This window comes from Euprymna scolopes, chromosome 8 (assembly GCF_053919585.1).
Source record: "Euprymna scolopes isolate OS-2025 chromosome 8, ASM5391958v1, whole genome shotgun sequence".
Lineage (NCBI taxonomy): Eukaryota > Metazoa > Mollusca > Cephalopoda > Sepiida > Sepiolidae > Euprymna > Euprymna scolopes.
The window spans coordinates 114,088,926-114,116,065 of record NC_136489.1 but is presented as its reverse complement, the minus strand read 5'-3'; the positions used below and the strand labels follow the sequence as shown (position 1 = coordinate 114,116,065).

Below are 27,140 nucleotides of genomic sequence, written 5' to 3'. Positions count from 1 at the left end.
TTTGTTTTACTTCTTCCTTTTAATATATATCTATAATATAAAGCTGAACGTCTGTGTGTGTGTGTGTGTGCGCGCGTGTGTGTGTGTATGTGTGTGTGTGTGTGTGTGTGTGTGTGTGTGTGTGTGTGTGTGTGTGCATGCGCCTGCGCGCGTCTGGTCACGAATAGGCTCCTATATGGTTGACTATTTTGAAAAAACTGATTACATATAATGATAGATTTATCGAGGATCAGGAATGGGTATGTTTGATCTGGCAGAAATGTGGTTCATAAAAATTGTGGGGTCAGCTTTCGCGCCTGGCCCCCAAAGTATGGAAATAAAAAATGAAAAAAAAAACGTTTACAAGGTTTTTTTTTATATATAGATGTACATAAAAATACTTTGATAAGTATGTTTTAACTTAAACAGGGATGGTATAATAAAATTGTGGGGTCTGCTTCGCGCCTGTATTTGATGGAAATATGGCACAAACTTGAACAAAGACTTTTCATATATGTTTGTGCAAGTATACTTTGATAATTATGTTTCAGTTTGAAGAAATATGGTATAATAAAATTATGGGGTGTTCGTTCGCGCCTGACCTCCATAGAATGGAAATATGTCACAAATTTTAACAAAGTTTTTTAAAAGGGGTGAGGGTCCACAATAACACCTTAACTTTAATCTTAATTCAGGTTGGCTTTTATTTATTTTTTTTAGTTGAATCATATTGTGTCGAATAAATTCACCTCATAAATCCACGTTCTTGTAAAAGTGAAAGCCAAAACAAAAAGTTGGAAATTTAGACAATTCTCGACACAAATTTTGCATAACTCTATTTTTTTCCTTCTCCATTTGCACGTGGAACTCTTTCGAAAATAGATAAATAGATAAATAATAAAAGAAATAAGAACGTTATCGTGTCAAAAGAAGGAAAACATCCTGCTCACGTGATTACGTGTCTTTTTAAAAACATTTGCATAACGTTTTTTTTATTTATATATCTGTTTAAGCTTTTTTGTCAGTGTACTAGAAGGAATTCAGTTGATTACAGCCCTTTCTGCGTGTTCTTTACATTACAATAGTACAACCCTGAATCCGACGGCGCAATACTACACCGTTCAATACTGTAAAACTGAAACAAAGCTGTTCTGCTTGCAAAGGGCGCAATTTTCTTCTCATTCATATTTATATCGATTCTTTCCTTTAAAAACCTAAAGTAATTACGTGTTTACTTTTTTAATATCCCATTTTGCTGTTTCGGGTTATTTCACTAAATTAAGTAAAGCTTCATTATTTTTCAAAACTGTTTTTGTTTCTTTGTTGTCCGATATTTCGTCGATATTATTTAGTAAGAGTGTTTAGCAGAAAAGCCAACAAACGACTACCCGAAAAAATAAATATACAAGAAATAAATGTTACCATAGTCAATAAAAGTTCAGTTCATGTTTTTTATTGTTTTGAAATGGTTTTTAATGCTCTTTACTTTAAATAATTTCAGCGAACCGAAATTAAAACGAAATTTGAGGCGATAGCTACTTAAATGAATTTTTTATATAAACTACACATGCCATAATCGAATATTCCTCAAACACAAAATAACGGAAAACATTAAAATATGCTTATAAATATTCCTTAAGTTGACGGAACTCTCTTAAATTGTTAACACAGAATCTTTACTTTAATCATATTTTGCTTAGGGTAAAATTTTTGAGTATTAAAACTTATCTCCTTACAACCCCCTCCTTTTCATAACCTATCATACTTTCATCAATCACAGTCCATTTTCTGTAGACTGTTTTTGAACCCAGTCAACGACGGGTACTTCTGCTAGTATATATATATATATATATATATATATATATATATATATATATATATATATATTTGCCTACGGAAAGTTTTTAGATGAGGCAAGTCATTGGTACCGTCGGTTTCAAACCCAATAATTAGACCGTTTTAGATACCCATACCAAGCTCTCGTCAGCCAATACTTATAAGAGAGATGAGTATTGGCTGACGAGAGCTTGATATGGGCATTTAAAACGGTCCTAATTGTCGGGTTTGAAACTGACGGTACCAATGACTTGCCTCATCTAAAAACTTTCTGCAAACAAGTATATATATATATATATATATATATATATATATATATATATATATATATATATATATATATATATATACCCTATTATTTTCGGATTTTCATTATAACTGAACACTCTGCTGGATTTCTTTTTCCAAAAAACCTAATTATATATATATATATATATATATATATATATATATATATATATATATATATATATATATATAAGAGAGATGACGATTGTAAGAACAACAATATAAAAATATATACTAATCTAATTCAATTTAATCGTTTATGGATGTTACATCAATTAGAGGTGTAGGATAAGTAAACTCTACTTATATAAAGGTAAAAAGAGTTTACTTATCCTGTTGTAACATCCATATTGAATAAACGATTAAATCTATATGCATTAATATATATTTTTATATTTCGTTCTTTTATTTTTAATCTTCTATATAAGCAAATTTGTTACACTTTGCATTATCCCGATAAGTCTACTCTTAAAGAATCGTATTTGTAAAGTTCTGACGTGTTCGTTTTTAATAAGAAAGTGTTTATTCTGGAATAATATATTATTATGTTATCAGCCAATGAGAATAGTTGGAAATTTACTGGGGAGAAATTAGTAATTTTGAATCGGGGGGTGGAAAGGTAATTGTATGCTTATGAGTTTATGATCCAGTTAAGAAGGTTGTCAGTGCAATATAGTTATAATGTGCATATATCTTCCCGATCTTGGCTGCGGGAGTGGAAGAACTTCAGATTTAGAAAAAAAAATAGGAACTTCCATTAATGGCAATCGTGATGATGTTTGTCCTAGGATGTAATGTTCGATTTTATTATTACGAAATAATTTGTATAAAACGGCGTTCTTAAGTTGCATAAGATGGTGAACAATAGCTAGAGATAATACATTTGTATGTGACATCTGTTATTGCAAACCTACGGTAATTTGGTCCAGACAAGAATTTCTGCAATCAAAATATTATATATGAAGATGAGTAGTAGTAGTAGTAGTAGTAGTAGTAGTAGTAGTAGTAGTAGTAGTAGTAGTAGTAGTATAAGATGATATGTTTTGTAGTTTCAGTTCTTGGGTTGTTTTATTTCTGTTGCGATTTTCTTGTGGCTTATTAGTATTCATAGTTTATGTGGGTAGATTGTCTCATTCGAAGATTCTTCATGCACATTCACCTGTTTGTAGCATGATTGTTCACTGTAAAGGCTCGATCTTTTCTTTTCTTTTCATCTTAATTTTTTTCCCCCCAGTTTTTTATTATTTTAGTAGTAGCAGTAATAGTATTATTTTTTAGAATTAGTAGTAATAGTATTAACATAGTAGTAGTATTGTGATTATTATTATTGTTGTTGTTATAGTGTCTTTATTTTTTGCTGTTACGTTTTATTGTTATTCATTCGAAATGTGTTAGTATAAATTGCATTTCTTCGTGACATTTATATGATAAATTATTACAAAAATTGCGTTTTCTATTTTCGATTCGTGACGTAGCACCGGAAATTAGGATGATGTCACACAATTAACTCCGGGATTCTTTCAATCACGTAAGGCCTATTCCGTTACTGAAAAAAAAGAAATGTGGTTCGATAATCATTTGTTTTCAGTATCCACAAATAACTCAAATACAGCGGAAATTATATCCGTTGAATTAACAGGAGCTAGCTATAAGGTTTTACTATTTATGTGTGACAAACTAAGCCACAACAAGGCACGACAACTGTTTCTGCTGATTCTCCTTTCGTGCGTTTTAGGCAAGCAATTCGAGCAGCCTGTGACGACGAACAGCCAGGCACGACTACTGGTTAGCGCTGATTTTATATTCGAGCAATCTTAGCACGTAAAAAATAAAACGGATTCCATCACAATATTTAAGTTCAGAATTTAGTTTTGGCAAAACCATCCAAAGTTATCTGCCAAAAATACAATAATGTAAAAGGCTGAAACTGAAAGATATATTTGGTAAGGCAAGGTGTCGAAGAAAGTTTAAAAACTAAAACTAGCGATAACCGTATCGGTAAGAATTAGTCAAATTATTTGGAATAAAAGGTTTTTTCAGGTGGCTATTTGCAATAAGAAAAAAGCGCTTACTCAAGTGTGGGTTTTGTATGTGCCGTTCGAAATTTCACACAGATTTGAGAATTTGCCAAAATACACGAGGAAGGTCGTATGTTACATCAGTTGAAACGTTATGAGAATAAGCCTCAATATGAAAGCAATAATTTGAATAATTCAAATAGCCAAAATGTTAAATTCTCATCTTAAAACTTTAGAAACGGCATGTCTATTTAATAGTGCAAAAAACGTACGCTGCAGTACAATATTATAGACAATCGAACGCACTCATCTTGGTCTGTAATCTTTATATTATAAAAGTCAGCGTTAGTTATTATATTTTGAGGATTGTTTTATTTCATTGCTGATGGATAATTTCGGTAACACAAACCGGTGTTTCTTGTCGAAGTCGGAAATCTTTATGCCAAACTAAGAAATCTGCATTTCTACACAATAATGGCTAGCGAAACAGAATCCAGCTTCCTCGTGGAATAAATTAAGGATTATGTAACAAAATATCATCGAGTTCGACATATAGATTCCCGCGTTCGTCAGGACGCATCTGAATAAGGATGACGGTTGCCTAAACCTTGTGATAATAACATTCCCGATGGGAATAGTAATCCGAATAATCAAGATAATACGAATTAGAAGCGTCTGTTTATTTGTTTTGTAAAAAGTCTATTTATTAACCTTTATATAAGTTTCAGTTGGAGTTCAATTTTTCAGAGATTGTGAATAAACTATAGTGATTTTACTTTGATTCCATCTAGGGTCACTAGAGGGAATTATTGGTTAGGACCATCAAATAACTGAAATAAATTAAAAAGTAAAAGACACAAAATTTATTTTTTAATAGATTCTCCTCGTTTCATGAAAGAAAAAGAAAATTTAACAATATATATATTGAGTACAAAGATTACTAATTGTAAACTATGAATCAGTTTCCGAATGATTAACAATGCGCACAAAACTGCTATCTCCTCTCTCGCGTACGGGATATAAATTCCAACTGTTTAAAAGCCTACAAAAATTGGACTCGGATTTATGAAAGTATGGTAGGTTATGAAAAGGAAGGGTTGTAAAGAGATAGCTTCGAATTTTGGGGTATCAAAACCAAAGCAAAATATGATGGAAGTAAAAATAAAATAGATAAAGCCCATAATTTATTATACCATACCTGTTCACACTGAAACACTTATCACAATATTCTGTGGATCTATGGTTAAAAACCTTGTTAAACTTTGTGACATATTTCTATTCTATGGAGGTCAGGCGCGAACGAACACACCATAATTTTATTATACCATATTTCTTCAAACTGAAACATAATTATCAAAGTATACTTACGCAGATAGATACGAAAAGTCTTTATTAAAGTGTGTGCCTATTTCCATTCTATGGAGCTCAGGCGCAAACGCAGACCTTATAATTTTATTATACCATCCCTGTTTAAGTTAAAACATACTTATCAAAGTATTCTTATGTACATCTATATCAAAAACACTTGTAAACGTTTTTTTTTTTTTTTTTTTTTTATTTCCATACTTTGTGGACCAGGCGCGTACGCAGACCCCACAATTTTTATGAATCATCATTATGCCATATCAAACATACCTATTCCTGTGTCTCGATACATCTTCTATCATTATATGTGATCAGTTTTCTATAATAGTCAACCATATAGGAGCCTATTCGTGACCAGACACACACACACACAGACGTTCAGCTTTATATCATAGATATTAGCTAGTAAATAAATTCGGTTCGGAACCGACAGACAGGAGATCAATAGGTATTTATTATGTCTGAGAAGTAAGACTGTGAGAAAGGAAGTTGTTGATACATTAGCGGATGTTGAGTCATATATAAAAAATAGTGCTTAAAATAATTATGAGCGTAAACCTTTCAAGCTTATCAACCAACTTTCTTTTTCCTCTTTCTTTCTCCATAATAGAGAGGATCATAATTACGGCCGTTGTAATTAGCGTTGTGCGACTCCATAAACCTGAAATTTCATGACCTTTTCATTGTGTCAACAGATTGGCTGTCTCTTGTAGAAAACTATGTCCGCAAATCTTTTTCGGCTACATTAAAGCAGCAATCGAATGTATACAGGAAAGGTTTTGTTTAAGTAATTGCTAGGTTCAATCCGACAATGGCCATTTTTGCGATTACACCATAAAATATGCATGTTAATTCAAATCCACTAATAATTGGCTAACTACCTCGCATCATGTGAAATGATGAAATTGCGTACAGACCTACTCGATCACATTCAATTAACCTTTTATATTTGAGAAAAATTTACATTCTTAACGTAAACAAAAACGAGCTGGAACAAAGAAATCAGTTATACCCAATAACATAGACATCTAAGAGATAAAAAAAAATATTTAATCTGGAAAGAGAGACAGACAGACACATAATTAACAGAATCACTTCATGACTCGAACTCCTCCACGGTTACCGATGCTTGGGACGAACTATCGCTTCATGCGTCAAGTAGCTATCAAGTCTAACTGGAAAAGAAGACACGTTACCTTTTTAATGAGACTGACGTAACTTCTCGACTTCTGTTATCAACCGAGGTCGTACTTTTAATCCCACACTTATCAATCATTTAATGAGTTTCTCTTTCATCATGTGACCCTTTTTTAACGAATGCCTTAGTCTTCCATTCTCGAATGACAGATCGATGACCTTATTATGCAACACAACTGAGTGATATGTAACACTTTGATATTTAGTAACAAGAAAATGTATTGGATTATCGGGAGAATGTTTTATTGTTTGTTGTTCTACGTTTCGCATCAGGACGTGATTGTGTGCGTGCATTCACACACGTAAACAGTTCTTCACACATACAGACACAAATACGTGCATACGCGATTTTTTTCTTTTTTTCACATCGACACAAATGCAGACATCTTAACCTTTGACTATAGCATTTCTTTTGTTGCACACGTCACGCACAGTTGTGGAGTTTTAAACTCGACAAGAAATAAAAATCAAATCTTTGACACGATCTTGAGAAATTTTCCATATTTTAATTTCATTGTTTTTTATTGGGTTTGTCATGAAGTGAAATCTTGATTTTCTTGTAGTTCGTGAAACAGCATGCACACTAGTATCTTAAACAGCTCAGTAGGGTAGTAAGTCCATATTTCTTATTCATTATATATGCACCATTTAAACTTGAGTGTTATTCCTACAACCTTCCGGCCGATGTAACATCTGACCTTTTTCAGATGCATCTTTTCAAACACGAGAATCTCTGTCGAACTCTAGAATCTGTACTTTCGATTGGCAGCATGCTCTCGCTTCATCAGCCATGACCGAGTAGAAGTCTTAAGTAAATTGCAATTGTATTCTTAGTATCGTCTGCATTGAGAATTGAACCTTCAACACCCAAAGGAGTATCGCTTAGAACTTAATTTTACTAGTACTTTATCTGTACGGGCTACGAGAGTATGCCACCTTCGTGGATTAAATAAAGAATGCCGTTCGAAATGTCAAACAGATTTTAGATTTTGTCGGTATACACCTGAAGAAGGTCGTATGTTACATCATGTTATGAGAATAACACTCAATATGAAAGCAATAGTTCGAATAATCAAAATAATCAAAATGTTAAAGTCTCATCTTAAAAAATTTAGAAACGGTATATCAATTTTATAGTGCGAAAAACGTACACTCCATTACAATATTATAGACAATCAAACGCGCTCACCTTGCTCTTGTAATCTCTACATTATAAAAGTCAGCGTTTGTTATTATACTTTGGGGATTGTTTCATTTTATTGCTGAAGGAAAATTTCGGTTGATAACACCAACGCTCTTCGGGTGTTTCTTGTCAAACTCGGAAATCTTTATGTTGAACTAAGGAATCTGCATTTCTACCCAATAATGGTTAGCGAAACAGGGTCCAGCTTCCTCGTGGAATAAATAAAGGGTTATGTTCAAAATTCCATACAAATTCTCGAGTTCGACATATAGATTTCCGCGTTCGTCAAGACGCACCTGAATAAGAATGGTGGTTGTCTAAAACCTTGTGATAATAACATTCCCGACGGGAATAGTAGTCCGAATAACCTAAATAATATAAATTAGCAACGTCTGTTTTTTTGTTTGTTTGTTTTGTTTTGTTTTGTTTTTGTTTTTTTGTAAAAATCTATTTATTAACGTTCCAAGAATGTTGTAGGCAGGGTTGCTAAATCCTACAATGATACTGGCAAAATAGTTAGTGCATTTAAAACCGGCAGACCCCGCAAAACTTCGGCATATGTCATTAAAGGATCGTTTTAAGACTTGCACAGAAATTAAAAGGGTAAAATTACCCCATGTGTTAATGTGTTAAGACAGACTGTTTCTAGACGACTGCAAGAAATAAATCTGTTTAATCGAACCCCAGGGAAGAAACGACATGTTAGTTCGAGGAATAAGAAGAAGAGATTTAGACGTATGAAAATTGGTCAAAAGTATTTTTTCAGTTTAATTTATTTGGAAATGATGGAAAAACAATGTAAAGAGGTGTATTGGTGAAGGATTAAGCGCAAAGTGTACTAACAAAACTGTCAAGTTTGGGGGGGGGCGTCATGGTATTTGGAATGTTTTCTAGCCAAGGTACAACGCCTCTTGTCCGATTAAAAACTCATGTAAACACGCAGATCTATAAAAACATTGTTTAAGATCGTGTTATGCCAATCATACAGAATACAGGTTTCGATAGGGCTACCTTTATGCAAGATAATACTCCATGTTACAAGGCAAAGGTGGTAATGGGTTACCTTAGAGAGCAAGATTTCGCAATTGTCGATTGGCCACCGCAATGTCCTGATTTAAATCCAATAGAAAATCTTTTGAAGACCTTAGGAATGAAAATTATGGAAAGACACAGAGTATTTGTTGGTGAAGCTTCAAGAAGAATGGTCTAAAATTAGTATCGAGGATTGTCAAGAACTGATTCGTTCTTGTAGTCGAAGATTTGCAGTTGTCATTTACTAAATATTGATTGTACATGTATTTTTATTGTTTTTTGTTTACATTGTTTTTCTCAATGTTGTCCCTTACTTTTGGACGTTCCTATTTTGAAAATAAATAAATAATTGTTATAATTCTTTTTCTATCCTTTGCAAATGATTCAAATTTTAGTATGTTATTATGGATGATAATGACTACCAGTTGTCAAAATTTCAGCTTTTCACGGTTGTTATTTCTAACAAATATTAGGTTTTAAAATGTTGTCCCTTAGTTTTGGACACCACTGTACTTTCTCATTAATAACCTTCTTATAGTAATGTCTTTTCTGAATGGACAGTAATTAGGCTAATTTTAGTTTTCGAAAATTTTTAGTGCCATACGCAATTCGTGGACACTTAGAAAGCAAAACCACAGAAAGACAAGATGTCTGTTAAACCCCAATCAGCGGTCTGTCGTGAAAGAATCTAATAAGAAAATGATTTCTCACGTGAATTAAAGTCTATATGCAAAAATCTGTCAGGACAAACAACATATCAACAAATGCTTATGCGTAATACTGCTACCTAAACATCATTAGTTATAATTTTCTAACATTTTGGGTCAATTAAACAATTTCTGTACTAATCACCAGACAAATTGAAAAAAAAAACTTTTCTGTGTAACTAACTTGCCATAAGTATATTTCGATACTACTGTTATTGCTTGCTTATGTAAACAAAATATTCAATAAACTGTAAAATGAGTGGAATTATTTGGTTATTCTTGCCCACACGTAATAGAAAAATTGTTCCTTTGCTTATATTACCTGCGAAAGCATCACCATCAGCTAAATGCAGCATGATGCATAACATAATGTCAAGCCCCCCCCCCCCGTAAATAATCTCACCCGCTACTTAATTGGCTGAAAAATGCGAGGCTTGCTGTTTGTTTGTAAACAAAACGGTTTGAGCACTATAAAAGTGGTGGACGAATGTTTGTTTAAAATAGATATTTGTCGACGTTATTTGCGCGTACCGCTCCCGTGGGTCGATGAGTAGAACTGCCGACTGCCGACTGTCAACACGATGGTTTTAGTTTCAATCCTCGGTTTGGGAGAGGTGCTAGTCTAGCGGCACTGATGAGTTGTGATACAACGAAACAGTACTATATATCGATGACTACAAATATATATATATATATATATATATATATAGAGAGAGAGAGAGAGAGAAAGAGAGAGAGAGACACACACACACACATATATACACAACAAATATATACTCATGTACATATATATACATATATGTACATACATATGTACATAATATATATGTATAAATACTTTTATCCACACACACACACACACACACACACACACACACACATATATATATATATATATATATATATATATATATATATATATACATACATACATGCATATATCAGGGTTGTTCCAGAAGCAAAGCCTCCTATTTTTTCGACTTAAAAAGTTCAAAATCTACGAGGACGGGGGTGGTATAATAAAGACGAGCGACTTTCTGTATTTCAGAATTTATGTTCTACCAAGTCACTGTCCTCCTTATGGTACTTTTGCCAGGGATGCAATGAAACATGAATGATTCTGACGTCTATAACAGCAGTTAGTTTGTTTGAGTCTTATACACCGTCAATATTTGCAACTCAGAGATTAAACTTTCAGGCCATAAATGCATAAGTTCAATCATCATAATAATAATGCCATTTAAAATCCCATCTAACCCATTCGGATGAAATAAAAGACATTTATTTCTGGAACGCCACTCGTACATATATATATATATATATATATATATATATATATATATATATATATATATATATATTACTAGGCTCCTTCAGTCTTTGACAGACTATGGATACCCACGCAATCTCCAACCACACCTCTCCTGAGTCGACATTATTAAATACCAGTGGTAAGTGAAGTGTATCTTCAAGACGATTGGAAGCAAATGCCGAGGTAAGCAGAGAGCACATAAAGCGCCTAAAATTCCCAAATGGTCACCCATCTGGTACTAATCAGGCTCAACGTTGCTTAACTTCGGTGATCTGACGAGAACCGGTGTGTCAACGTGATTATGCCATGTATATATATTTTTTTTTTATTATTACATTTTCACCCCAAACAAGGCATATTGCCATTTGGTGTAGGGGGCTACTATCAGGGACAATATCTACTGGGGTACTATGTGGGGGTTTGGGCAGCAAGATGTCTGTTCACGTTACACTTGAACTTCTGCACGTCAGTACAGTTGGGGAAGCAAGGACCTAGAATGGAATTCCTAAGTCTAGCGGTTCTGGGGAAGAAACTACTGGAGTAGAAATATCTTTTACATCTAGGGATCTCTACTGTGTGGGGTGGGATTTAACTGCCTGTCGGGTTTGTCGAGAGTGTTTACGTCGTGGGAGCACAAGTGCTTGTAGTTCGTCAGAGCATTCTCCATTAAAATACTTTTAGAACAGGCAGAGGGATGCAACATTTCGTCGATGGGACAGAGGCTGAAGCTTAGATGCCAGTTCAGGGCCTATCAGATTGGCGACTCTCTTTTGAACCTTGTCTAGGAGCGAGAGACTAGTAGCAGATGCACCAGCGCAAATATGACAGCAATACTCCATACATGGGAGAATGGTGGCCTTATAGAGGTACAGGATACTTTTGGGTGTTAGCAGTTTTCTAGCAAGGTAGAGAGAGCCTACCTTCTTTGCAGCGGCCTTGGCAATGCTTTCAATGTAATTGTTCCAACTCATGTTTCCTGTGAACGTTAGGCCAAGGAGTTTGAAAGATGTACTCTCAGATAAAGAGTCGTTGACCATTGCTATAGGTGGTAGAGAAGGTTTCTTGTAATTATTGCAGGAAACTAGTTTAGTCTTGGCGGCATTGAACGTGACCATCTATTTTTGTCCCCATTCCACTACAGATTGGACGTCATCCTCTAGTGTATCTGCCATTTATTTAGATATGTGTTCATTTGTTTTCCTGCCGTGCCTGTTATAGAGTGTGGTGTCATCAGCATATATACCCATCTCAGAGGCAATTTTGTTGGGGAGGTCATTTATGAATATTAGGAACAACAAAGGTCCAAGGATAGACCCTTGGGGCACTCCCGCATTTAGATCATATTGTTTAGATGTACGACCGTCGAGGACAACCTGGTTTTTTCTCTTATCTAAGAAGGATTTAATTATGTTTAACCTTCTACCAGTGATACCGTATGATCTGATTTTCCTGAGGAAATCCTCATGCCATACCCTGTCAAAAGCCTTAGATATATCTAGAGCTACCGCTCTGCCCTCACCGGCTTTGTCCAGTGAATGGTATATACGTTCAGAGAGTACAGTTAGGATGTCTGCTGTGGAACGGGCTTGTCTAAATCCATATTGTTGGTCAGTCAGAAGTTTAACATTTGTAAGGTAATGGACTAGAGCATGGTTTATTAAGGTCTCAAATATTTTGTCAAAAAGTGGGAGGAGGCTAATGGGGTGGCTGTATTTTATATTTTATATTTTATATATATATATATATATATATATATATATATATATATATACGCATATATACATATGCCTACATGTGTTCTTTAAATACATATGTATATAGATGTACATTCATAAGCATATATCTACATATGTGCACATATATTTGCATATGGGTAATCAACACATCCTCCACTATCCAACAATGTTGAGGTTGTTTGCACAGCAACCGTGAAGGCTAACCTGCTTGTCCGTCGGTTTTCTCCCAATTCTACATCGGATCCAGCAAACAACTTCTTGCCAGATTTTCCTTCGCGAGCAGAAGCAACACAATATGATATAAAAAATCTCCCCCTCTCAGGTAGATGATATCATAAAAAAAACTAAACTCAAAAGCGTGTATAGCTGATCTCATCCCGGTTATACTATTAAAAATGCTCTGCTTCAGTTCTGTCCAAACTTTTCAACAAATGTCTTAACGCATCTTATTTTCCTGACTACTTGAAAACTGCTTCTGTGTTATCAGTTTGCAAGAAGTCTGGCGAAAGAACTGGCCCATTAAATTATCGCCCCATTAGCCCCCCCCTTTTTTTCGCTAAAATCTTTGAGTCCTTAATCAATCGAGCACAAATCCAGCACCTCACAGCTACTAAATTTCAGTCCGACTAACAGTATGGATTCAAACAAGTCCGTTCTACTGCAGATATCCTAACTGTAATCTCTGAACGTATATACTATACACTGGATAAGGCAGAGGAGGTTAGGCCCAAGATATATCTAAGGCCTTTGACAGAGTATGATACAATGGTATTCTCATGAAAATCAAGTCATATGGTATTACTGGAAGAATAATTAAGATAATTAAGTCTTTAAGAGAAGATTCTGGGTTGTCATTGATGGTCATACGTCAAAACAACAGCGAGTTGCACCTTTATACCTGTTAGTCATAAATGACCTCCGAGATGGGTATATTTGGTGGTGGCATCACACTCTATAACAGACACGAGGGGAAAACGAATTCACACGTATCCAAGGCAATGGTTAAAATCCTACAGAAAGATCCTCAGTCTATAGTGGAATGGGGACATAATTTGATGGCAACATTCAATGCTGCGAAGACTAAGCTTCTCCCCATTTAATAATTACAAGAAACAGTCTCAACCATTAATAGCCATGGCTAATGATACATTAAATGAAAGTGCTTTGTTCAAACGCCTCGGCTTAACGTTCACAGGTAATATGAGTTGGAACAGATAAATTAACGGCGTTGCCAAAGCTGCTGCGAAGAGAATGGGCTCTCTCTACCGTGCTAGAAAGTTATTTACGCCTGACAGTATCCTGTACTTCTACAAGGCCAGGATTCCCCCATGTAGCGAGTATAGTTGCCACATTTGGGCTGGTGCATCTGCTACTAGTCTCTCACGTTTAGACAAGATTCAAAAGAGAGTCGTCAACCTAATAGGTCTCGCACTATCAGTTAGACTTCAACCTCTGTCCCGTCGCCGAAATGTTACATATCGCTGCCTGTTTTACAAGTATCCTAATGGAAGGTGCTCCGAAGAACTTTAAGCCCTTGTACTTCCTCGATAAACCCAACAAGCAACTTAATCCCATCCTTACAGAGTAGAGATCCCCAGATGCCACAAAGCCTTCTACACTAATAGTTTCTTCCCTGATGCTAGACTTTAGAATTCTCTTCCTTGACTGTACTGACATGCACAAGTTCAAGTGTAATCTAATCGAACATATATACTAGTATGTATACCTCTTTATGTGTGTAAAACTTAACCTGGCAATCTGTAATCATTTTAAGTTATAAAACTATTATTATTAAAACTACAATATGATCGTCATGAAGTCCATTGTTTATTAATTATTAGTTTAATATACAGAATGAATTTCCAGTTAAACGTAATCGTTTTGGTGAACTAGTTTTAGTTTGATAATTTCCATGTCTGACACTAAGCACAGATAATTTTGACTCCCCCTTTTTATGTAACCAATCGACTCAACGTATTTATCTTTTACGGCTTTTATCAGCACCAAACTGATAAACGTAAAAATTGCCCACTGATGAACTATTTGAAAACAGAAAAAAAACGGTAAAAATAATGAACGACTAAATTGTTAATTAGACAAATAATCGTTCGTCGTCATGGAAATTATCAATGTTTTTGTTCTGGAAGATTTCATGCTTAAAACGCAATGGATTAGAACAAAAAAAAATCGATAGAAAATAGAATTCCCACTTGTGAAATTGTGTTTGCGCGTATTCACTGCACAGCTCGTGATCGCCCGTTCCTTGTCTTCGTCCGAATTCGGTGACTAATCATGTGATCTTGGTCTGTGCTTTAACAAGAAGAGGTTCTCCTATCAAGTAAAATCACTATTCAAGTTTTAAATAAAATGTTTCGCTAAAATCGTTCTTGGTTTCTCTATCGAACGATTTGCAATCTGAAGAAACTCTTGTTCCAACCGAACACAACCAGGTCGTCAGGGTTGTGCCCCAAAAAACTGATATGTCTTTGAGATCATCAGAAAACCTAAATCCTCCTCTGTCTCAGCAAGTTTATTTGAGAATTATCGGCAGTTTAGTCTTTGGATATAAAAACTGACTAACTAAAGAGTTTATGTCTTGAATTACCTCAGTATGAAGTCTGGTTTTTAAGAGACAATCTTTCCAAAATGGCGTCCCATTTCTCGGGTAGTAAAATCTAGAATCAGATTTCTTAAGAATAGGTTTACTTGAATTGTCCGCAAAGATCCATGACGTAACGGACAAAGTACTAAGTGAAAAGTTTAGTTTTGAGTGACACTTAAACGTTTAAAGTTTAAAGTTTAAATCTTAGTGTAGGCGATACTAAGAATACAATTGCGAATTATTTCATAGCTGACGTAACGAGAGAATACTAACCCGACGGTGCATCAAATAAATAGTTTCGTGCGAAATTCTGTACAGATTCTGAAGTTGGACAGAAACATTCTTGAATTCGACAAGATGCATCAGAAAGTAAGAGGTTACATCGGCCGAAATGTTGGCAGAATAAGAGTAAAGGTGAGAACGATAGTCCGAATAGTTCCAAATAACATAAGTTATTAATCATTGTCGCAAAAATTCAGAAAATTAATAGAGCGTAATGGCGACGACATGAGAATAAATGAAGCAGTTAATTTTAGCGAGCGCACGCAATAGCCATCAAGTGCAAAGTTGTTCTTCGGATTTGATAATTTTAATCTCCTTCAGAAAGAACAACGGTTCCTTCTGTCCTATTATGTACTAATGTTGCCATGGAGATTGCCACACGTCAAGTAGTACTGTCAATCACTGCCACAGTAAGCAAGCTGAACCTTCTTGTTTATTATTCGCAATATCATCGATTGTTTCTTAAGATTGCTATACTAGAAGGTCATTCGCGTTTAAGTACAATATTCCGACTGTAACGAGTAAGGCTCAAGGTCAGCCCATTCTCATAAGTGATAAATTTGACGGAATCTATCAGATTAGTTATCTGTTTAGGGAGTATTTTAAATGAATGTTTGAAGGTGTAAAACAGTTTCTCTCATGTACATACTATCGACGAAATTTTATGTGGGCCGAAAGCAAAGATTTCAGCCTTAAAATTCTTGATTTTTTTTACCTTTGAGATTCCTGGTGATTTTTTTCACCTTTTATTATGAGTATTTTTAAGTTTCTATTTTGAAATGTAGTCTTCCTCTGCTCTATCCTTATTTTCATAGAAAATTCTATAATATACATATATATATATATATATATACACACACACACATATATATATATATATATATATATATATATATATATAAAATAAAAGTTACAATAAGTTTACTAAGGTAATCAAAATGGTAAACTTAAAATATATTATAAATATTAAAGAGTTAATATTTACAAGTAAAATAAACTCAGCCAGATGTAAAAAACTCAATAAAACCGAAAAGGAAATAGAGCTTTTTTTTTAATTAATTTATTTATTTATATATATATATATATATATATATATATATATATGTATATATATATATGTGTGTGTGTGTGTGTGTGTGTGTGTGTATGTATATATATATATGTAACAGACGCCGCATTTCTTAAACTTGGCCATTTATTTGTTCTTCTGATCAGTTTTCTTAATTTAATTCTGAGACTTTCACGTGCATATCTAAGCTGACCTAATTATTAACGCTAACTTTCGCGCTTTTTGTCTGGGTCAGTTTTACCTTGCTTTTCAAATTTAAATTGTCACCGTTTTTCGGGGTTTTTTTAAGCCTTAATTAAATTTTTTTGATTCATCCAGCCTTGACAGACGTGTTTTAAATATTATCTCTAATGCTTTTCTTTTAATGATTTGGAATTCATTCCATTTGCGCTTTTTTCCAAGGAACTCTGCCTTTTGGATGATTTTGGACCATTTGGAATTTACCCATTGGATTGAAATTTTAAATTCGACCGTTTTGGATTTTACCATTTTTGGATCTTTACCCTTCACCGGACTATCCATTCATATGAAATCTTTTTATTATTTTTCTTTTGCCTCCTGTTCCCCTTACCTCACCCTTTTTTTAACCAAGTAAGATCTTTGACTTACTTGTAGTTTCATTAAATACTTTTATATGCAAAATCCGATCCTGCATTTTGCTAATTCCTGCCATCTGATGAGAAGGAGAGTATTTCTTCGAAACTCCGCGGATTAAGGACTATCCACTTACCTTGTGCTTCCTTTTTTTAAAATTAAATATGTTTTTAACTCTTTTTCCAGATGTCTTTTAACATATTTTATTAATCATTTGTTCATATATATATATATATATATATATATATATATATATATATATATATATATATACATATATATATATATATATATATATAAGAAAGAAAATTAAGTAAGTAATGTAAGTTGAAATTTACCATCAAAATGTATAGTTCGACTGAATACTCCAAAAAACAAAGTCCTTATTCCGTGGAGTTTCACAGAATGCTATTCTTGCTATTCTTCTCATCAAAGGACAGAAAAGAAAATCAGCTAATGATATTTGTAGCAATGCTAGAATTTGCTGGTTATGGTATTAAGTGAAACCGCAATTTATTATAAGTCATAAATTGCCAAGAAAACAAAAAAGAAAAAAGTTAGGTAAGTAAAAAAATAAAAACAAACCGCGCATAATATTTCAACTTGCATGAAGATTCTCTCAAAGTTATTCGAAAAGCGAAAATAATTCTTTAGAGAGAATGAAGTCCAAAATTAAATCAAGTGCGATGTTAATAGTCCAGTCGGAAAGTTTTTAAAGTAGGTGAAATAATGGAAATTGTTTTTTTTTGTTTTGTTTTGTTTTTGTTTTTTTTGGATAGTATAGTATTCCAAAGAAAAGTTGATCTCCAGTCGAGTGAGGTCAAAAAATAAGAAGGACAGAAAAACAGCATGTCATCTTTCATCGCTTGCTTTACTCGAAAAGTCAGCTAGTTAAGTCAGCTACGCAGTCTATTTTGAACTCTGTCAAAGCAGGATAAGTTCTTTCTAGCAGCTCCTGTCCAGATGTGGCAACAGTGCTCCACTCTTGGACGAACAATTATTATAAAAACATATAATAATATATCGGCATTTTTCGTTTAGAGAGAATAAGCGGAACAGTGACGGTTATTGAGGGGGAGACAGTACAGGTATTTGAGGCTAGTTGATTTCTCGAATTCGCTAGTCAGTCACTTTCTGTCGATCCAAAATCAATCCCGTTAATATATAAGTTATGGACGCACCATATCGTACCGTTGTACACTTTTACACGCGTAACCTACATGTTGTGTGCCGTCTATGTCGCAAGGAACGTAGCACAAGCAATAACTCGACTCTTTTTTGTAACAACGGCATATATTTTCTCATTCTCCCGCTACGTGTGACTTCTCTTTATGGCCGTCACGTCTCTCACATGATGGTCTTCTCCAACATGCTTTCTCTTTTTTTAACAGCGTTATTATTACTTTTTTCCTTATTGTTAGGTCATTTCACTCACAGCCCGATATTTGCCTATAGCCGCCATACGCGCTCTGTTACAACCAATGCATCCTCAACATTATCAAATGAATGTATTTCTTCCATGTCTGTTAGGTGCATTTGTGTGTATCTCTACCTTAACAGACTTTTTTATTTGATATGTCAAAATTCTTAATAACATTACGCTATCTCAGAGACGGGTGTTCAACACCTTCATGAGGTATTACATTCGGAAGAATAGCATGTAGGACTTAAATGTATGTCTTCCGGGAAATAATAATATCTTTCTAAGTTCTTTACTGGACTAAGGTAAGTTATTTTTAATTTAATAAAGTATACTATCGGATGGCAAAGTCGAATGAGTATATCGATGATGTAAGATATTTGAGGTTCTATTTTATCAAGATTAGGAACGCAAATTAAATTTATTCGCAACGCATGCGGTGTTGCCAATATTCAATGTGTATTGCCGTCATGTGTGGTAATAAATACGACGTGCGTGCCGGAAAGTAAAGGTCGATTAAGACAAAGACATTTCATTTACTAATACATTGTCTACGATAAATTATAAAGAAAATAGATAGATATGTAAAACAGGAAAAATACATCTGCTTCCATACGACAGTAAAATACACACACAATTAAATGTAGATTGGCATAATCGTAGCATCACTGTTTCGTTTTTTATTATTTCATCTGGTCGTTCGTACTTATTATAATAATAGGGATACTCAAAAGCAACTTCATTTTTCTCATTGTTTTATACGGTGCCGAGCAACGCCGGGTAGCCTTGCTAGTTATGCATAAACGACTGCTAATCGATGATGATAAGATTTCTTACATTAGTAAGTCAATTTATTTCTTATCAGCTAATTTTAGAGCTAAAATTTCGTTTACGTTCAGTTTGGGAATCACGTTCATCAATTATGTGTAATTATGTTCCTCTTTTATCCATGTTTAATAATGAGTAGCTACTTATCAAGGTCAAAAGCCATGCGAGGTAATGGTTAAAGAAATCGCTGGATTGTCAATTTAATAATGACGAATATTATGAGACGATTGAAAATGATAAAAGGTAATACAAAAATTTGACTATATTTTTGACAACGGTTTATGACAAGTATTTGTTAACATTGGATTTAAAGATGACCGTTTTGTAATCTGCAGGGAAGGTCTCGTTGTAATGCGTTCCACAACTCGGCAGTTCACTCTGATCATTCAATTCCCACTACCGGTTAGACAAACAAATGAAAAAAAAAGAGTTTCCTCACATCTTTGAATACATTTCAAAAGCTTAATTTGAATATATTGGAAGACCTAATAATATGAAATATTTTATTAGATATTAAAATCATTTTTTCTGAAACTTTCGGTGTAATATATCTTTATCAAAGCAGATTGTTGGGCTTTTAGATATGCTGTCCTCATTTCTCTAGTTGTATTAACCCTGTGGCGGTCAGTTCCTCGTGTAGAACGTTTCTTTTCAGTTGTGATAGTTCGTGTAGTTAATGTCGCACAAGGAGAAACCCGCGATTGAGGCTCTTCCAAGCACTTACTCTGGAAATAAAACAGAGAAATACTAGCAACGTGCACACAAAAAGATGTAAAGAATTGTATATATCATCCCCTCACTAAGTGGTTAAGTCGATTTTGCGCTGTGGTGCTTTCAGGTGCCCTTCCAGATGTGGCAGCAGTACTCCATCTTCAGATGTGCCTGACTTGCATAGGTAGAGTATTGCATCAGAAGTCAGTGTTACCAGGAATCGAAACATTGTCATGGTGTAACGTTACACAAGTTTACACCGCTTCAAGGAGAGAACAGACAAGAAAAAAAAAACTCGACTCCTGTTTTATTTCTAGTTAAATAACAGCTTTTTATTTGCGGATAATTTTCCGTCTGGCCATGTTTATCACGCGTCTTTTCTTGTCGCTCCCGGCCCACACGTGTGTCACATGTCTACCTCTGCTCTCTCTCTCTCTCTCTCTCTCTCTCTCTCTCTCTCTCTCTCTCTCTCTCTCTCTCTTTCACACACACACACTCTCTCTCTCTCTCTATCTCTCTCTCTCTCTTTCACACACACACACTCTCTCTCTCTCTCTCTCTCTCTCTCTCTCTCTCTCTCTCTCTCTCTCTCTCTAACGTGATCTTTGTACGTCTCTCCAACCTGATCCTCCGATCTGCGCACACATTTCCCTTTTTATAATTTTTTTCCTTCTCTTCCGTAACGTCACCTCGCACACGGCTCGGTCATTTACATACAGCTGTCATATGCGCGTTCGCGCTCTGTTACAATTGAACAAACTTATAAACTAGTCATCAGAAGAAACTAAATTACCAATAATAATCAATTCTAGTTTACTAGCACATAGTTAATGAGGTTATGTTCTGTTTTAGACGAAAAAAAAATTGTTTTATTTCAATTCAATAGTGCACATTGTTGTAGCGTGGCTCGAACATGTGACTACGGTCTATTTACGGACAGCGACAGTGATACGTATCAACTGAAGTCGCAAGTTTGAAAATGGAAACTCATATCGAACCCTTTGCAGTTTACTTGCAAATTAAGTTACCTGTTGTTGCTGCCCGACACGGACGTCTATCACTGTACCTATTCGAATAAATCTATTTTATATTGTTATATCTGGGAAATTCGAATTCAATAAATTTATATTCTATTTAAACGTTTCAAAGTCGAATTCGAATTTTCCACGGCCAGATACAGACATCATACGGAATGAGTTTCTGATAAATTCTTATTTCTTATACGCTTTTGGTATATTACTATAAACAACTTACTTTTACTTAAAACCTGTTAGTACGCCTTGATGATTGAAGACACAAATTATATAGCTGACGATTTGATTCATAGCATGAATAAAAGGGTTTAATTGGCATTTGATTGTAAACGGTTTTCAATTCTGCAGCGAATAGAGTAAATCCCCACTTATAGCCATAAAAAAAACATGTGTTGTGCGTGAAAGCCTTGAAGGGAAAGTTACATAAAGGCTAGGTAAACTGCGAGGAGTGTTTAAGCATGGGACAGAGCGAATTAGACGACGAGAGAAGCAGTGGTAACGGTGGGGTGGGGGTGAAGGTAGCTAACTAATTAACGGCACGGACCGATAACGTGCGCCAAGTTCGAATCCAGTTCGTTCCATAGAAACACTTTCTACTGAGGGGTATTAGCAACCTTCGTATGATCCTTCCGGTAAGTATCCGGTGTCTATCTAAAACGAATTCTAACTAGAAAGATATCTGATCCATACGAAAATGAGTAAATGATGTTGTTCATCATCATCATCATCATCATCATCATCATCAACAACAACAACAACAGCATTAACGGTGGTTGTTAGAAGATTTTCCCGGACTTCTTTGTGTGTTCCTTCCTTAAAAATTCTATAGTACTAAATAAATTGTTGCGAGGCACTTCCCGTATCATATCTAGTTTAGAGAATGTATAGGCGTCTAGTTTGCTTAATCTATATACGAATTATAAGTAGTCCATTACCATCCGTTTTTATGGCTCCCCATTAAAATCGATTAGTACTTCAGCCTTCAATGGGGAATCACTTAAATAATTTTCTACTCCCAAAGAAACTATTTTCCTCCAGAAAAAATATGGGAGCCTTATCAGGCCTGAAAAAGAAACTGTTTACTCGGTATACAGATAAGCTAGAAATCTTTGCAAAAGTTTTATTAGCAAAAGATTTTTTCCGATTTATATTTCATCTTGATAATGAAAAAAAAAACACTATTTTGAGAATTTTCATTCATAACAATAACGACCTTTGCTCTCTATAACTGGATTCAATATGTTAACGAGTTTATAAGTGACTCAATGATAAATAATCATGTCTCTTCAGCATCGTCCACATTTCTTGAATGGTAAGTGGTTTTGATGTGAAATCTGAAGCTAACTCTCTTGTGATTTTAACCTAAAGTCATCTAAATTGTTTTTTAATCCTTGAAAAACGTGGTAATCCAGAGGGAGCAAGGTCAGAAAAACCAGCATGATTGGGGTTGGCTTCCCAAACAAATTCTCCTAGGTCTTTGTTCAGTATTGCTGTATATGGACAAACTTTATTTTTGGTAAATTAAAAAGTCGTTTTCATTGCCTCGTTTCTGTTAAAGTCGTTTAAATTGCCTTTTTTCTGTTAAATTAAAAAAAGTATTTTAAATTGCCTCTTTTCTGCTAAATTAAAAACTGTCTTTTAAATTGCCTCTTTTCTGTTAAATTAAAAAAGTCGTTTAGATTGCCTTTTCTGTTAAATTAAAAAATGTCTTTTAAATTGCCACTTTTCTGTAAAATTAAAAAGTCGTTTAGATTGCCTATTTTCTGTTAAATTAAAAACTGTCTTTTAAATTGCCTATTCCCTGTTAAATGAAAAAGTCGTTTAGATTGCCTATTTTCTATTAAATTAAAACCTCGTTTAAATGTCCTCTTTTCTGTTAAATTAAAAAATGTCTTTTAGATTGCCTATTTTCAGTTAAATTAAAACGTCGTGTAAATGTCCTCTGTTCTGTTAAATTAAAAACTCGTTTAGATTGCCTCTTTTTTGTTAAATAAAAAAGTCGTTTAGATTGCCTCTTTTCTGTAAAAATAAAAAGTCGTTTAGATTGCCTATTTTCTGTTAAATTTAAAAAAAGTCGTTTTAATTGCCTCTTTTCTGTTAAATTTAATATATCGCTTAAATATCCTCTTTTCTGTTAAATTAAAAAATGTCGTTTAGATTGCCTCTTTTCTTTAAAATTAAAAAGTCGTCAACATCCATAAGAATACTGTAGACAGATATAAAGGTGATAGTCTGAGGGTGTTAGATCAGAAGAATATGAAGGATTTCCTACTCAAACTTTTTTTAGGAAATCTTTGTTCAGTATAGCTGTGTGATAACGCGCATTATCATGATGGAAGAAGATCTCTCTTCTTTTGTTTACTTCAGAAGGTCGTTTTCGGGTCAACGCGGATAAGAAGGCTGCAAACAAATATGAATAATGTTTTAATATACAGAAAGAAAAATTCTTATTTTATCATGGTGACATGTTTAAATAAGAACCGTTATCATAAAATGAAATACAATGTCTTGGAAAACGTTTTCACCAACCTATGGTACATATATGTCCATTGGACATCGTTAAAATATGGAGGATGCTGAAGAGACGAGTAAATTTTGAGTAACCCCCGCACTCCAAATACACGTGGTTGCTCGCATTAAACCGCCCTTGTTTCCTCGACAGTGTGAATGTAAACACAATATATGGTTGTATACTCAAGATTTTGAACACTGTATTAAATAGTCGCCAGCTCACTATTTGTTAATTCCGGTAAACACCCTGCAACGGAAATGGAGACACAGGGGTGCTGACGTAGAAAATCCTGGCTCAGTATTGTGTCGCAACATGAATCAAGTTCTACGGCCAGTTTGACATTATGGATTATTTCCAACCGAGTTAACATAACTGGTGCCTCGAATTCTAGATACGAGAGAGAAGGGCAGAGATAGGGAGGGGGAAGAAAGTAAGAAGCCGTAAGTATAGTACCAGTAGCGAGTATTATGGTTAATTTGAGCTGGTTTACAATTTGGTGATTAACAAAAGTTTCGGAGTTCCCAGTATCGATCAAATTTGACCAGAACATGATTTATTTAGACACTAATTATGGCCTCTGCCCAATTGTTAGGAAACGCAGAACTGACTGTAGTGGCAGGGTTATGGTCTGCTTAACGAGATTAGCCCACTTTAGAATAATGGCCACCTGTGTAACATACGTTGATAATAGCACTTCGCTTAACTATATGGACTTTTTACTAATGAGTCACCACTTATAAAGACCCAAAGGCAACTAGAGAATTAAGGTTAACGAGAGATTTAAAGGTGAGACAACACTGCAATGATTGGTAACGATGGTCGAAACTAGACGGAATTTTTATATTGTAGAGGACGACTCTGCAAGAATGTGTTTACACTGAACTTTAAACGACTATTCTGTAGTTAGGAAGCACATTCGTGGTATTATTGTTATGTAGTTGGGAACGCAAGAAATTATTAGTTATTTATCTGTCTGTCGATCTGTCTATATATCTATGTGTATTATCGATATATCTATCGATCTTGTTATCTATCTATCTTTTTATCTATTTATCTATCGATCTATCTATCTGATTGGCGTAGTGAACGGGGAGGTGAGCTGTGTTTTGATATATCAAAGTGTCAAAGTCACATCAAACTTGATATATCAAAGTGTCAAAGTCACATCAAACTAATTGACCGATCAATTGCACCGGAAGCTGACCCGGAAGTACGTGTATGTGAGCACGTGGTTCTAGTGAGCTGAGAAAATAAAGGAGTTGGATTGAGAACGTCAACAGACGAATGAGGTCTGAAATGGGTCTCCTCTCAAGGGGGGAGCATCTCAGACGTGGAAGGTGCAAGAACTAGCCACCTGGATGTCATGCCTGGGAGTGAATAAAAAATTATCAAAAATAACCATCCATCGCCTTGAGTTAATGGCATGCGTCTTCTTGTCAAGAGAATCAAATCCCTCAAGATGAGAGAAGAACCTCCCGGAAAAAGGCAGCAACAGAATCAGATATGCAACGTTTATGTATTCGTGTTATATGTAACACACACACGCACACACACACGCACACACACACACACACTAAAAGAGTTAATTATAGATTAAGAAAATGTTAAGAAGACGCACCTTGACGATCATGGTTCAAATAGTGAATAGCCACTATAGATATAAGTAACAATGACACGTACACAAACTCACCACCCACAACGTAACAAATGGGTAGTTCTAGGAAAGAAACTTTGCTTATGGAAGCTTTGTTTCATTTTATATATATATATATAGAGAGAGAGAGAGAGAGAGAAAGAGAAAGAAAGAAAGGGAAACCATTGACAGTGGTTGTAGCTACACGAGTTTTACATGGATCTTTTATATAAGGCAACCATATTTTGGGGCTCCGTAGAACACTTACCATGACAAGAACGCATTAGCAGAAAAATACTAGCAACATCTGTTCTGTGTGAAAATGACTGTAGGAAAGAGAAGGGGGCATTCACCCACTAGATTTTTAAGTCGGTTTTGTACTCTCTCAAGGTAGGAAAGGGTGTTCTGTACACACCCTCCCCAGAAATTACAATATTACACGTCTACAAAAGTAGAGCTTTTCGTTATTTGCTGCAAGCAACGGTTTGTCTTCGGTAGTAGAGAAAATACATCAAGCGAGAAAGCATTTAAGATGTCTATTTGTACATAAGTGTACAATCGCTTTCCATTTGTTTCAAGTGTTACAGCAATACATTGTGTTTACATACAGTATTAATTTGTTTTCTAGTCTAACGTAGTCGTGACATGTCAACACTCGGGGCCCATATGTTGTGTGCAGACAGTCGCAAGGACACAAAGACAAGGAAAAATGTGACTTTTTTTTCAGTGGAAACAACAGATATTTATTTACAGGTACTTCCAGAATATCTGGTCCAAAAGTGTTCTCGTACTCAAATGTGCTTAACAAGACTCTGTCGTGTCAAACACGGGATACTCCCTCTTCGTCTGATCAAGTTTAGAACACGTCTTTCCCTGTCGCTCTCGACCCACATCTATAACACGTCTATTTCGGTCTTTTTTCTAACCTCAAGGGACCACGTTTTTTTTTCTATTTTTATAATATTTTTTCTTTGCTTCTTCTTCGCCGTGACGTCACCTCGAATACAGCTCGGTATTTTCATACGTTGGCTGTTTGCTTCTGCTGCAATATATGCGTCCACGCTCTGTTACACTAAGAGTCTAGTCTGTATAGAAGAAGGCAGCAACCAGTTAATGAATTGACTTCAGCTGCTAACGTCTGCAAGTTACAGTATTTTCGTAACATGCGAAGAGTTTGCAAAATCTAAGCCAAGATTTAAGGCATTTTTTTCTTTGTGAAAATTTTCTAATGACGCCCCACTTATCAAGGTCAAAAGCTACTCAAGAATGAGTGTTAATACGATAGGTGTCAGTTTAATGATGAAGATTAAAAACCATGAATACAATCAACAAAATATGATTGTTTATGATAACAGCAAGCACTTATTGACATTGGACTAATTTGAAATCGACCATGTTGTAACTTGGGGCACCAGGGAAGCAGTCCTCCGGTATTGCGTACCAGAAATATTCAACTTTCTGAATGTTTAAAATTGCGACTACAGTAATATAGCTTCTATTCGGTTATCTTCATGTCGATTTCAAATTAGTTCAATGTCAATAAGTGCTTGCTGTTATCATAAACAATCATATTTTGATTGTATTCATGGTTTTTAATCTTCATCATTAAACTGACACCTATCGTATTAACACTCATTCTTGGTAAGTAGGGCGTCATTAGAAAATTTTCACAAAGAAAAAAAATGCCTTAAATCCGACTCTTCCGAAAGCAATAGTACAGAGGATAATATGCTTCGAGACAACACCTTAAGAAGAGTCATTGCTTATATCAAATGTTTCCCGTGCTTTCATTACAAAGTTAA

General features: G+C 34.8%; 1 pseudogene; it reads right to left on the bottom strand.

The window, feature by feature from the left end:
• Nucleotides 1-11,112: 11,112 nt before the first annotated feature.
• On the bottom strand, nucleotides 11,113-11,229 carry LOC145284350 (5S ribosomal RNA; annotated as a pseudogene).
• Between the last annotated feature and the right edge of the window lie 15,911 nt (nucleotides 11,230-27,140).